The sequence below is a fragment of the Leuresthes tenuis genome, unplaced genomic scaffold (genome assembly GCF_036924035.1).
Source record: "Leuresthes tenuis unplaced genomic scaffold, fLeuTen1.0.hap1 SCAF_21, whole genome shotgun sequence".
NCBI classification, from domain to species: domain Eukaryota; kingdom Metazoa; phylum Chordata; class Actinopteri; order Atheriniformes; family Atherinopsidae; genus Leuresthes; species Leuresthes tenuis.
The window spans coordinates 6677535-6690637 of NW_027325375.1; the positions used below are offsets into that span (position 1 = coordinate 6677535).

At 42.1% G+C, this 13103-nt stretch overlaps 12 non-coding genes across 12 annotated transcripts; all 12 read left to right on the forward strand.

Annotated features, from left to right (window-relative positions):
• Positions 1–1686: 1686 nt before the first annotated feature.
• Positions 1687–1758, forward strand: trnah-gug (transfer RNA histidin (anticodon GUG)). Its single transcript has one exon. It is a non-coding gene; the product is annotated as a tRNA-His (tRNA).
• A 692-nt stretch (positions 1759–2450) lies between these two features.
• Positions 2451–2523, forward strand: trnar-acg (transfer RNA arginine (anticodon ACG)). Its single transcript has one exon. It is a non-coding gene; the product is annotated as a tRNA-Arg (tRNA).
• Positions 2524–4876: 2353 nt separating this feature from the next.
• trnah-gug (transfer RNA histidin (anticodon GUG)) lies at positions 4877–4948 on the forward strand. Its single transcript has one exon. It is a non-coding gene; the product is annotated as a tRNA-His (tRNA).
• Positions 4949–7182: 2234 nt separating this feature from the next.
• On the forward strand, positions 7183–7271 carry trnay-gua (transfer RNA tyrosine (anticodon GUA)). Its single transcript is given in 2 exon segments — positions 7183–7219; positions 7236–7271. It is a non-coding gene; the product is annotated as a tRNA-Tyr (tRNA).
• A 114-nt stretch (positions 7272–7385) lies between these two features.
• On the forward strand, positions 7386–7458 carry trnar-acg (transfer RNA arginine (anticodon ACG)). Its single transcript has one exon. It is a non-coding gene; the product is annotated as a tRNA-Arg (tRNA).
• Positions 7459–8739: 1281 nt separating this feature from the next.
• On the forward strand, positions 8740–8811 carry trnah-gug (transfer RNA histidin (anticodon GUG)). The gene has a single exon. It is a non-coding gene; the product is annotated as a tRNA-His (tRNA).
• A 411-nt stretch (positions 8812–9222) lies between these two features.
• On the forward strand, positions 9223–9311 carry trnay-gua (transfer RNA tyrosine (anticodon GUA)). Its single transcript is given in 2 exon segments — positions 9223–9259; positions 9276–9311. It is a non-coding gene; the product is annotated as a tRNA-Tyr (tRNA).
• A 114-nt stretch (positions 9312–9425) lies between these two features.
• Positions 9426–9498, forward strand: trnar-acg (transfer RNA arginine (anticodon ACG)). The gene has a single exon. It is a non-coding gene; the product is annotated as a tRNA-Arg (tRNA).
• A 1306-nt stretch (positions 9499–10804) lies between these two features.
• trnah-gug (transfer RNA histidin (anticodon GUG)) lies at positions 10805–10876 on the forward strand. Its single transcript has one exon. It is a non-coding gene; the product is annotated as a tRNA-His (tRNA).
• A 411-nt stretch (positions 10877–11287) lies between these two features.
• Positions 11288–11376, forward strand: trnay-gua (transfer RNA tyrosine (anticodon GUA)). The gene is given in 2 exon segments: positions 11288–11324; positions 11341–11376. It is a non-coding gene; the product is annotated as a tRNA-Tyr (tRNA).
• Positions 11377–11490: 114 nt separating this feature from the next.
• trnar-acg (transfer RNA arginine (anticodon ACG)) lies at positions 11491–11563 on the forward strand. Its single transcript has one exon. It is a non-coding gene; the product is annotated as a tRNA-Arg (tRNA).
• A 1321-nt stretch (positions 11564–12884) lies between these two features.
• On the forward strand, positions 12885–12956 carry trnah-gug (transfer RNA histidin (anticodon GUG)). Its single transcript has one exon. It is a non-coding gene; the product is annotated as a tRNA-His (tRNA).
• The last annotated feature ends 147 nt before the right edge of the window (positions 12957–13103 follow it).

A 13103-nucleotide genomic window follows, 5' to 3' on the forward strand; every position in this document is an offset into this window, starting at 1 on the left:
CTCCGCACTGACTAAAGGGGCCTGGCTCGCTATCGGGTGGTTTTCAACAGTGCAGAGCCGAGCTTCCAATTCAGATAACCTTGCCTCCAAAACTACAAAAAGACTACATTTGTTACATGTACCATTACCACTAAAGGAGGCAGAGGAGTAACTAAACATCTGACACACGGAGCAGGTGAAAGCAGGAGATAGAGGAAGAGAACTGGTAGCCATGCTAAGCTAGAGAACCAGACACACCGCTAAAAAGTGAAAAATAAAAACTAAAGATCTGTAAGAGTTAGCGTTAGAATATAACAAGTATGGGATAGAGTTAACTATGCAAGATGTGTAAATTATAGGGAGAAATAAGGTGATTATTAGTAGTTCAAGAAGAGCGAGAACTGTCACAGTGCACACACAAAGCAACAGGAAGTGATGCAATACGTCTTACCGCAAAGCAAAGCCGTCAGCCACCAGAAAAACGTGGTCAGTTTGTCATTGAGTTGTCATTGGGAGTAGTCAGTAATCAGTACGACATATTAACTTCTGTTGTCACAAAAGTCTTAAATATGCATTGCTGCTACTAGTATTAGTTGATAACAAGCTAGGGTATGAATGAAATCTATGTAGTATTCACTTCTGTTGTAATATATGTGGAATATGTAGGCTACTGCTATTAGTTAATAATTAGCTGTGTGTTTGTGTGATTGTATGCAAGTAAGAACTTATGTGTGTGCATGAATATATATATTTTAATAAGTTAAAAATAGTGCAATCATAGTAATGATTTTGCTCCAAACACAAAAAAACATACATCGAAGCCACATGCAGCAGAGCTAGATATACTATCCTTGGGATTTGAAGGTGTTTTCAATCACATAATTGGGTAAAAGATGCAAAATTCAAGATTCAAGAGGCTGTATTTATCCCGAAGGAAACTGCTGTGCAACAGTTATGAAACAAGAAGGAAAGTACAACACAAAACAAAATAAAACAAAACAAAACAAAACAAAACAATAAAATAAAGCTAACCACACACAACAGAAAGCAGCAACCTGCCGTGATCATATAGTGGTTAGTATTCTGCGTTGTGGTCGCAGGAACCCCGGTTAGAATTCGGGTCATGGCAAACCTAGGTAGAAATGCAGATTGAAGTTTAATCCCGAAGGAAACTACTGTGCAACAGTTATGGAACAAGGGGGAAAGTACTAAATAAAATAAAATAGACAAATAAGATCAAATAAAGCTAACCGCAGAAAGCAGCAACCTGCCGTGATCGTATAGTGGTTAGTACTCTGCGTTGTGGTCGCAGGAACCCCGGTTAGAATTCGGGTCATGGCAAACCTAGGTAGAAATGCAGTTTGAAGTTTAATCCCGAAGGAAACTGCTGTGCAACAGTTATGGATCAAGGGGGAAAGTACTAAATAAAATAAAATAGACAAATAAAATAAAATAAAGCTAACCACACACAACTGAAAACAGCAACCTGCCGTGATCGTATAGTGGTTAGTACTCTGCGTTGTGGTCGCAGGAACCCCGGTTAGAATTCGGGTCATGGCAAACCTAGGTAGAAATGCAGTTTGAAGTTTAATCCCGAAGGAAACTGCTGTGCAACAGTTATGGATCAAGGGGGAAAGTACTAAATAAAATAAAATAGACAAATAAGATCAAATAAAGCTAACCACACACAACTGAAAACAGCAACCTGCCGTGATCGTATAGTGGTTAGTACTTTGCGTTGTGGTCGCAGCAACCCCGGTTCGAATCCGGGTCACGGCAAACCTAGGTAGAAATGTATTTTTGCATTGCTGAAAAAAGGTGCCACTTTGAGCTTGAACGTCTCCATCTTTTTGGGAATTTCTGTCTAAAGGCATCTATCCCACATCAAACGCCTGAAAGTATCAACATCTGTGTTGGACGAAGTGGAGACTTACCCAGGTAGATGCCAGATATGTTTTGTAACGACTAAATGCATGTTAGAAACTGATGCTGGTTTTATCTGAAACGCATCCGAAACTGATGGTTTCTCATCACTTTTTGCATTTATTTAACTGATAAACAGGCCAAGCCCCTGGCTCCTTTCCATAACTCATTTGGTACAGCACAGAACTGCAGGTGTCCCAGGACACGTAGCTAAAGCCTCATTACTTGCATTCCTACAGCTGATGACAAGAAGCTCTGCCATCGCTCCCTTCGATAGCGGTGTTCCCCTTCCCCCTTCTTCCCCCTTTTCCCCCTTCTTCCCCCCCTCATACAGACTATTTTTCCCCAGCTTTAGCGGAGTTGGTAGAGCGGAGGACTGTAGGTGCCCAACACCAGTTATCCTTAGGTCGCTGGTTCAATTCTGGCTCGAAGGATGGGTCGAGCTTATGTGTACAGAGACTCTGAAGGCCTACTCCAGTAAACCTTTAAAAGCTGTTGGAAGGGCCCTTTTTGGGGAGACTCTGCCGCACTCCTTTTGCTTTCATGAAGGGCTAGTGGCGCAATGGATAACGCGTCTGAGTACGGATCAGAAGATTCTAGGTTCAACTCCTAGCTAGCTCAGCATGCAAGCTTCAGCTTCTGATGTTTCTCAGCTCTCCCACTGCTGCAGAACAGGAGACCTTTAAAACTTCTTCTCTCTACTCCCTGAGTATCCCAGCACACATACGCCCCATAGATGCCACACACCGTCTAATCTTGCAGCACCAAAAGGAAAGTTCCTCTTCCGCTTTGTCTTTCCTGTCAATGATTTTGCTCCAAACACAAAAAAACATACATCGAAGCCACATGCAGCAGAGCAAGATATACTATCCTTGGGATTTGAAGGTGTTTTCAATCACATAATTGGGGAAAAGATGCAAAATTCAAGATTCAAGAGGCTGTATTTATCCCGAAGGAAACTGCTGTGCAACAGTTATGGAACAAGGGGGAAAGTACAAAACAAAACAAAACAAAACAAAACAAAACAAAACAAAACAAAACAAAACAAAACAAAACAAAACAAAACAAAACAAAACAAAACAAAACAAAACAAAACAAAACAATAAAATAAAGCTAACCACACACAACAGAAAGCAGCAACCTGCCGTGATCATATAGTGGTTAGTATTCTGCGTTGTGGTCGCAGCAACCCTGGTTAGAATTCGGGTCATGGCAAACCGAGGTAGAATTGCAGTTTGTAGTAACAGTTATGGAACAAGGGGGAAAGTACTAAATAAAATAAAATAGAAAAATAAGATAAAATAAAGCTAACCGCAGAAAGCAGCAACCTGCCGTGATCGTATAGTGGTTAGTACTCTGCGTTGTGGTCGCAGGAACCCTGGTTAGAATTCAGGTCATGGCAAACAATAGGTAGAAATGCAGTTTGTAGTTTAATCCCGAAGGAAACTGCTGTGCAACAGTTATGGAACAAGGGGGAAAGTACTAAATAAAATAGACAAATAAGATAAAATAAAGCTAACCACACACAACTGAAAACCTGCCGTGATCGTATAGTGGTTAGTACTCTGCGTTGTGGTCGCAGCAACCCCGGTTCGAATCTGGGTCACGGCAAACCTAGGTAGAAATGTATTTTTGCATTGCTGAAAAAAGGTGCCACTTTGAGCTTGAACGTCTCCATCTTTTTGGGAATTTCTGTCTAAAGGCATCTATCCCACATCAAACGCCTGAAAGTATCAACATCTGTGTTGGACCAAGTGGAGACTTACCCATATAGATGACAGATATGTTTTGTAACGACTAAATGCATGTTAGAAACTGATGCTGGTTTTATCTGAAACGCATCCGAAACTGATGGTTTCTCATCACTTTTTGCATTTATTTAACTGATAAACAGGCCAAGCCCCTGGCTCCTTTCCATAACTCATTTGGTACAGCACAGAACTGCAGGTGTTGGAAGGGCCCTTTTTGGGGAAACTCTGCCACACTCCTTTTGCTTTCATGAAGGGCTAGTGGGGCAATGGATAACGCGTCTGAGTACGGATCAGAAGATTCTAGGTTCAACTCCTAGCTAGCTCGGCATGCAAGCTTCAGCTTCTGATGTTTCTCAGCTCTCCCACTGCTGCAGAACAGGAAACCTTTAAAACTTCTTCTCTCTACTCCCTGAGTATCCCAGCACACATACGCCCCATAGATGCCACACACCGTCTAATCTTGCAGCACCAAAAGGAAAGTTCCTCTTCCGCTTTGTCTTTCCTGTCAATGATTTTGCTCCAAACACAAAAAAACATACATCGAAGCCACATGCAGCAGAGCAAGATATACTATCCTTGGGATTTGAAGGTGTTTTCAATCACATAATTGGGGAAAAGATGCAAAATTCAAGATTCAAGAGGCTGTATTTATCCCGAAGGAAACTGCTGTGCAACAGTTATGGAACAAGGGGGAAAGTACAAAACAAAACAAAACAAAACAAAACAAAACAAAACAAAACAAAACAAAACAAAACAAAACAAAACAAAACAAAACAATAAAATAAAGCTAACCACACACAACAGAAAGCAGCAACCTGCCGTGATCATATAGTGGTTAGTATTCTGCGTTGTGGTCGCAGCAACCCTGGTTAGAATTCGGGTCATGGCAAACCGAGGTAGAATTGCAGTTTGTAGTAACAGTTATGGAACAAGGGGGAAAGTACTAAATAAAATAAAATAGAAAAATAAGATAAAATAAAGCTAACCGCAGAAAGCAGCAACCTGCCGTGATCGTATAGTGGTTAGTACTCTGCGTTGTGGTCGCAGGAACCCTGGTTAGAATTCGGGTCATGGCAAACCTAGGTAGAAATGCAGATTGAAGTTTAATCCCGAAGGAAACTGCTGTGCAACAGTTATGGATCAAGGGGGAAAGTACTAAATAAAATAAAATAGACAAATAAGATAAAACAAAGCTAACCACACACAACTGAAAACAGCAACCTGCCGTGATCGTATAGTGGTTAGTACTCTGCGTTGTGGTCGCAGCAACCCCGGTTCGAATCCGGGTCACGGCAAACCTAGGTAGAAATGTATTTTTGCATTGCTGAAAAAAGTTGCCACTTTGAGCTTGAACGTCTCCATCTTTTTGGGAATTTCTGTCTAAAGGCATCTGTCCCACATCAAACGCCTGAAAGTATCAACATCTGTGTTGGACCAAGTGGAGACTTACCCATATAGATGCCAGATATGTTTTGTAACGACTAAATGTATGTTAGAAACTGATGCTGGTTTTATCTGAAACGCATCCGAAACTGATGGTTTCTCATCACTTTTTGCATTTATTTAACTGATAAACAGGCCAAGCCCCTGGCTCCTTTCCATAACTCATTTGGTACAGCACAGAACTGCAGGTGTTGGAAGGGCCCTTTTTGGGGAAACTCTGCCACACTCCTTTTGCTTTCATGAAGGGCTAGTGGGGCAATGGATAACGCGTCTGAGTACGGATCAGAAGATTCTAGGTTCAACTCCTAGCTAGCTCGGCATGCAAGCTTCAGCTTCTGATGTTTCTCAGCTCTCCCACTGCTGCAGAACAGGAAACCTTTAAAACTTCTTCTCTCTACTCCCTGAGTATCCCAGCACACTTATGCCCCAAAGATGCCACACACCGTCTTATCTTGCAGCACCAAAAGGAAAGTTCCTCTTCCGCTTTGTCTTTCCTGTCAATGATTTTGCTCCAAACACAAAAAAACATACATCGAAACCACATGCAGCAGAGCTAGATATACTATCCTTGGGATTTGAAGGTGTTTTCAATCACATAATTGGGGAAAAGATGCAAAATTCAAGATTCAAGAGGCTGTATTTATCCCGAAGGAAACTGCTGTGCAACAGTTATGGAACAAGGGGGAAAGTACAAAACAAAACAAAACAAAACAAAACAAAACAAAACAAAACAAAACAAAACAAAACAACAACAAAAAAAACAATAAAATAAAGCTAACCACACACAACAGAAAGCAGCAACCTGCCGTGATCATATAGTGGTTAGTATTCTGCGTTGTGGTCGCAGCAACCCCTGTTAGAATTCGGGTCATGGCAAACCGAGGTAGAATTGCAGTTTATAGTAACAGTTATGGAACAAGGGGGAAAGTACTAAATAAAATAAAATAGAAAAATAAGATAAAATAAAGCTAACCGCGGAAAGCAGATACCTGCCGTGATCGTATAGTGGTTAGTACTCTGCGTTGTGGTCGCAGGAACCCTGGTTAGAATTTGGGTCATGGCAAACCTAGGTAGAAATGCAGTTTGTAGTTTAATCCCGAAGGAAACTGCTGTGCAACAGTTATGGAACAAGGAGGAAAGTACTAAATAAAATGAAATAGACAAATAAGATCAAATAAAGCTAACCGCAGAAAGCAGCAACCTGCCGTGATCATATAGTGGTTAGTATTCTGCGTTGTGGTCGCAGCAACCCCTGTTAGAATTCGGGTCATGGCAAACCGAGGTAGAATTGCAGTTTGTAGTAACAGTTATGGAACAAGGGGGAAAGTACTAAATAAAATAAAATAGAAAAATAAGATAAAATAAAGCTAACCGCGGAAAGCAGCAACCTGCCGTGATCGTATAGTGGTTAGTACTCTGCGTTGTGGTCGCAGGAACCCCGGTTAGAATTCGGGTCATGGCAAACCTAGGTAGAAATGCAGTTTGAAGTTTAATCCCGAAGGAAACTGCTGTGCAACAGTTATGGATCAAGGGGGAAAGTACTAAATAAAATAAAATAGACAAATAAGATAAAATAAAGCTAACCACACACAACTGAAAACCTGCCGTGATCGTATAGTGGTTAGTACTCTGCGTTGTGGTCGCAGCAACCCCGGTTCGAATCAGGGTCACGGCAAACCTAGGTAGAAATGTATTTTTGCATTGCTGAAAAAAGTTGCCACTTTGAGCTTGAACGTCTCCATCTTTTTGGGAATTTCTGTCTAAAGGCATCTGTCCCACATCAAACGCCTGAAAGTATCAACATCTGTGTTGGACCAAGTGGAGACTTACCCATATAGATGCCAGATATGTTTTGTAACGACTAAATGCATGTTAGAAACTGATGCTGGTTTTATCTGAAACGCATCCGAAACTGATGGTTTCTCATCACTTTTTGCATTTATTTAACTGATAAACAGGCCAAGCCCCTGGCTCCTTTCCATAACTCATTTGGTACAGCACAGAACTGCAGGTGTCCCAGGACACTTAGCTAAAGCCTCATCACTTGCATTCCTACAGCTGATGACAAGAACCTCTGCCGTCGCTCCCTTCGATAGCTCAGTTGGTAGAGCGGAGGACTGTAGGTGCCCAACACCAGTTATCCTTAGGTCGCTGGTTCAATTCCGGCTCGAAGGATGGGTCGAGCTTATGTGTACAGAGACTCTGAAGGCCTACTCCTGTAAACCTTTAAAAGCTGTTGGAAGGGCCCTTTTTGGGGAAACTCTGCCACACTCCTTTTGCTTTCATGAAGGGCTAGTGGCGCAATGGATAACGCGTCTGAGTACGGATCAGAAGATTCTAGGTTCAACTCCTAGCTAGCTCGGCATGCAAGCTTCAGCTTCTGATGTTTCTAAGCTCTCCCACTGCTGCAGAACAGGAAACCTTTAAAACTTCTTCTCTCTACTCCCTGAGTATCCCAGCACACTTATGCCCCAAAGATGCCACACACCGTCTTATCTTGCAGCACCAAAAGGAAAGTTCCTCTTCCGCTTTGTCTTTCCTGTCAATGATTTTGCTCCAAACACAAAAAAACATACATCGAAGCCACATGCAGCAGAGCTAGATATACTATCCTTGGGATTTGAAGGTGTTTTCAATCACATAATTGGGGAAAAGATGCAAAATTCAAGATTCAAGAGGCTGTATTTATCCCGAAGGAAACTGCTGTGCAACAGTTATGGAACAAGGGGGAAAGTACAAAACAAAACAAAACAAAACAAAACAAAACAAAAGAAAACAATAAAATAAAGCTAACCACACACAACAGAAAGCAGTAACCTGCCGTGATCATATAGTGGTTAGTATTCTGCGTTGTGGTCGCAGCAACCCTGGTTAGAATTCGGGTCATGGCAAACCGAGGTAGAATTGCAGTTTGTAGTAACAGTTATGGAACAAGGGGGAAAGTACTAAATAAAATAAAATAGAAAAATAAGATAAAATAAAGCTAACCGCGGAAAGCAGCAACCTGCCGTGATCGTATAGTGGTTAGTACTCTGCGTTGTGGTCGCAGGAACCCTGGTTAGAATTTGGGTCATGGCAAACCTAGGTAGAAATGCAGTTTGTAGTTTAATCCCGAAGGAAACTGCTGTGCAACAGTTATGGAACAAGGAGGAAAGTACTAAATAAAATGAAATAGACAAATAAGATCAAATAAAGCTAACCGCAGAAAGCAGCAACCTGCCGTGATCGTATAGTGGTTAGTACTCTGCGTTGTGGTCGCAGGAACCCCGGTTAGAATTCGGGTCATGGCAAACCTAGGTAGAAATGCAGTTTGAAGTTTAATCCCGAAGGAAACTGCTGTGCAACAGTTATGGATCAAGGGGGAAAGTACTAAATAAAATGAAATAGACAAATAAGATCAAATAAAGCTAACCGCAGAAAGCAGCAACCTGCCGTGATCGTATAGTGGTTAGTACTCTGCGTTGTGGTCGCAGGAACCCCGGTTAGAATTCGGGTCATGGCAAACCTAGGTAGAAATGCAGTTTGAAGTTTAATCCCGAAGGAAACTGCTGTGCAACAGTTATGGATCAAGGGGGAAAGTACTAAATAAAATAAAATAGACAAATAAGATAAAATAAAGCTAACCACACACAACTGAAAACCTGCCGTGATCGTATAGTGGTTAGTACTCTGCGTTGTGGTCGCAGCAACCCCGGTTCGAATCCGGGTCACGGCAAACCTAGGTAGAAATGTATTTTTGCATTGCTGAAAAAAGTTGCCACTTTGAGCTTGAACGTCTCCATCTTTTTGGGAATTTCTGTCTAAAGGCATCTGTCCCACATCAAACGCCTGAAAGTATCAACATCTGTGTTGGACCAAGTGGAGACTTACCCATATAGATGCCAGATATGTTTTGTAACGACTAAATGCATGTTAGAAACTGATGCTGGTTTTATCTGAAACGCATCCGAAACTGATGGTTTCTCATCACTTTTTGCATTTATTTAACTGATAAACAGGCCAAGCCCCTGGCTCCTTTCCATAACTCATTTGGTACAGCACAGAACTGCAGGTGTCCCAGGACACTTAGCTAAAGCCTCATTACTTGCATTCCTACAGCTGATGACAAGAACCTCTGCCGTCGCTCCCTTCGATAGCTCAGTTGGTAGAGCGGAGGACTGTAGGTGCCCAACACCAGTTATCCTTAGGTCGCTGGTTCAATTCCGGCTCGAAGGATGGGTCGAGCTTATGTGTACAGAGACTCTGAAGGCCTACTCCTGTAAACCTTTAAAAGCTGTTGGAAGGGCCCTTTTTGGGGAAACTCTGCCACACTCCTTTTGCTTTCATGAAGGGCTAGTGGCGCAATGGATAACGCGTCTGAGTACGGATCAGAAGATTCTAGGTTCAACTCCTAGCTAGCTCGGCATGCAAGCTTCAGCTTCTGATGTTTCTCAGCTCTCCCACTGCTGCAGAACAGGAAACCTTTAGAACTTCTTCTCTCTACTCCCTGAGTATCCCAGCACACTTATGCCCCAAAGATGCCACACACCGTCTTATCTTGCAGCACCAAAAGGAAAGTTCCTCTTCCGCTTTGTCTTTCCTGTCAATGATTTTGCTCCAAACACAAAAAAACATACATCGAAGCCACATGCAGCAGAGCTAGATATACTATCCTTGGGATTTGAAGGTGTTTTCAATCACATAATTGGGGAAAAGATGCAAAATTCAAGATTCAAGAGGCTGTATTTATCCCGAAGGAAACTGCTGTGCAACAGTTATGGAACAAGGGGGAAAGTACAAAACAAAACAAAACAAAACAAAACAAAACAAAACAAAACAAAACAAAAGAAAAGAAAAGAAAACAATAAAATAAAGCTAACCACACACAACAGAAAGCAGTAACCTGCCGTGATCATATAGTGGTTAGTATTCTGCGTTGTGGTCGCAGCAACCCTGGTTAGAATTCGGGTCATGGCAAACCGAGGTAGAATTGCAGTTTGTAGTAACAGTTATGGAACAAGGGGGAAAGTACTAAATAAAATAAAATAGAAAAATAAGATAAAATAAAGCTAACCGCGGAAAGCAGCAACCTGCCGTGATCGTATAGTGGTTAGTACTCTGCGTTGTGGTCGCAGGAACCCTGGTTAGAATTTGGGTCATGGCAAACCTAGGTAGAAATGCAGTTTGTAGTTTAATCCCGAAGGAAACTGCTGTGCAACAGTTATGGAACAAGGAGGAAAGTACTAAATAAAATGAAATAGACAAATAAGATCAAATAAAGCTAACCGCAGAAAGCAGCAACCTGCCGTGATCGTATAGTGGTTAGTACTCTGCGTTGTGGTCGCAGGAACCCCGGTTAGAATTCGGGTCATGGCAAACCTAGGTAGAAATGCAGTTTGAAGTTTAATCCCGAAGGAAACTGCTGTGCAACAGTTATGGATCAAGGGGGAAAGTACTAAATAAAATGAAATAGACAAATAAGATCAAATAAAGCTAACCGCAGAAAGCAGCAACCTGCCGTGATCGTATAGTGGTTAGTACTCTGCGTTGTGGTCGCAGGAACCCCGGTTAGAATTCGGGTCATGGCAAACCTAGGTAGAAATGCAGTTTGAAGTTTAATCCCGAAGGAAACTGCTGTGCAACAGTTATGGATCAAGGGGGAAAGTACTAAATAAAATAAAATAGACAAATAAGATAAAATAAAGCTAACCACACACAACTGAAAACCTGCCGTGATCGTATAGTGGTTAGTACTCTGCGTTGTGGTCGCAGCAACCCCGGTTCGAATCCGGGTCACGGCAAACCTAGGTAGAAATGTATTTTTGCATTGCTGAAAAAAGTTGCCACTTTGAGCTTGAACGTCTCCATCTTTTTGGGAATTTCTGTCTAAAGGCATCTGTCCCACATCAAACGCCTGAAAGTATCAACATCTGTGTTGGACCAAGTGGAGACTTACCCATATAGATGCCAGATATGTTTTGTAACGACTAAATGCATGTTAGAAACTGATGCTGGTTTTATCTGAAACGCATCCGAAACTGATGGTTTCTCATCACTTTTTGCATTTATTTAACTGATAAACAGGCCAAGCCCCTGGCTCCTTTCCATAACTCATTTGGTACAGCACAGAACTGCAGGTGTCCCAGGACACTTAGCTAAAGCCTCATTACTTGCATTCCTACAGCTGACGACAAGAACCTCTGCCGTCGCTCCCTTCGATAGCTCAGTTGGTAGAGCGGAGGACTGTAGGTGCCCAACACCAGTTATCCTTAGGTCGCTGGTTCAATTCCGGCTCGAAGGATGGGTCGAGCTTATGTGTACAGAGACTCTGAAGGCCTACTCCTGTAAACCTTTAAAAGCTGTTGGAAGGGCCCTTTTTGGGGAAACTCTGCCACACTCCTTTTGCTTTCATGAAGGGCTAGTGGCGCAATGGATAACGCGTCTGAGTACGGATCAGAAGATTCTAGGTTCAACTCCTAGCTAGCTCGGCATGCAAGCTTCAGCTTCTGATGTTTCTCAGCTCTCCCACTGCTGCAGAACAGGAAACCTTTAAAACTTCTTCTCTCTACTCCCTGAGTATCCCAGCACACTTATGCCCCAAAGATGCCACACACCGTCTTATCTTGCAGCACCAAAAGGAAAGTTCCTCTTCCGCTTTGTCTTTCCTGTCAATGATTTTGCTCCAAACACAAAAAAACATACATCGAAGCCACATGCAGCAGAGCTAGATATACTATCCTTGGGATTTGAAGGTGTTTTCAATCACATAATTGGGGAAAAGATGCAAAATTCAAGATTCAAGAGGCTGTATTTATCCCGAAGGAAACTGCTGTGCAACAGTTATGGAACAAGGGGGAAAGTACAAAACAAAACAAAACAAAACAAAACAAAACAAAACAAAACAAACCAAAACAAAAGAAAACAAAAGAAAACAAAAGAAAACAATAAAATAAAGCTAACCACACACAACAGAAAGCAGTAACCTGCCGTGATCATATAGTGGTTAGTAATCTGCGTTGTGGTCGCAGCAACCCTGGTTAGAATTCGGGTCATGGCAAACCGAGGTAGAATTGCAGTTTGTAGTAACAGTTATGGAACAAGGGGGAAAGTACTAAATAAAATAAAATAGAAAAATAAGATAAAATAAAGCTAACCGCGGAAAGCAGCAACCTGCCGTGATCGTATAGTGGTTAGTACTCTGCGTTGTGGTCGCAGGAACCCTGGTTAGAATTTGGGTCATGGCAAACCTAGGTAGAAATGCAGTTTGTAGTTTAATCCCGAAGGAAACTGCTGTGCAACAGTTATGGAACAAGGAGGAAAGTACTAAATAAAATGAAATAGACAAATAAGATCAAATAAAGCTAACCGCAGAAAGCAGCAACCTGCCGTGATCGTATAGTGGTTAGTACTCTGCGTTGTGGTCGCAGGAACCCCGGTTAGAATTCGGGTCATGGCAAACCTAGGTAGAAATGCAGTTTGAAGTTTAATCCCGAAGGAAACTGCTGTGCAACAGTTATGGATCAAGGGGGAAAGTACTAAATAAAATGAAATAGACAAATAAGATCAAATAAAGCTAACCGCAGAAAGCAGCAACCTGCCGTGATCGTATAGTGGTTAGTACTCTGCGTTGTGGTCGCAGGAACCCCGGTTAGAATTCGGGTCATGGCAAACCTAGGTAGAAATGCAGTTTGAAGTTTAATCCCGAAGGAAACTGCTGTGCAACAGTTATGGATCAAGGGGGAAAGTACTAAATAAAATAAAATAGACAAATAAGATAAAATAAAGCTAACCACACACAACTGAAAACCTGCCGTGATCGTATAGTGGTTAGTACTCTGCGTTGTGGTCGCAGCAACCCCGGTTCGAATCCGGGTCACGGCAAACCTAGGTAGAAATGTATTTTTGCATTGCTGAAAAAAGTTGCCACTTTGAGCTTGAACGTCTCCATCTTTTTGGGAATTTCTGTCTAAAGGCATCTGTCCCACATCAAACGCCTGAAAGTATCAACATCTGTGTTGGACCAAGTGG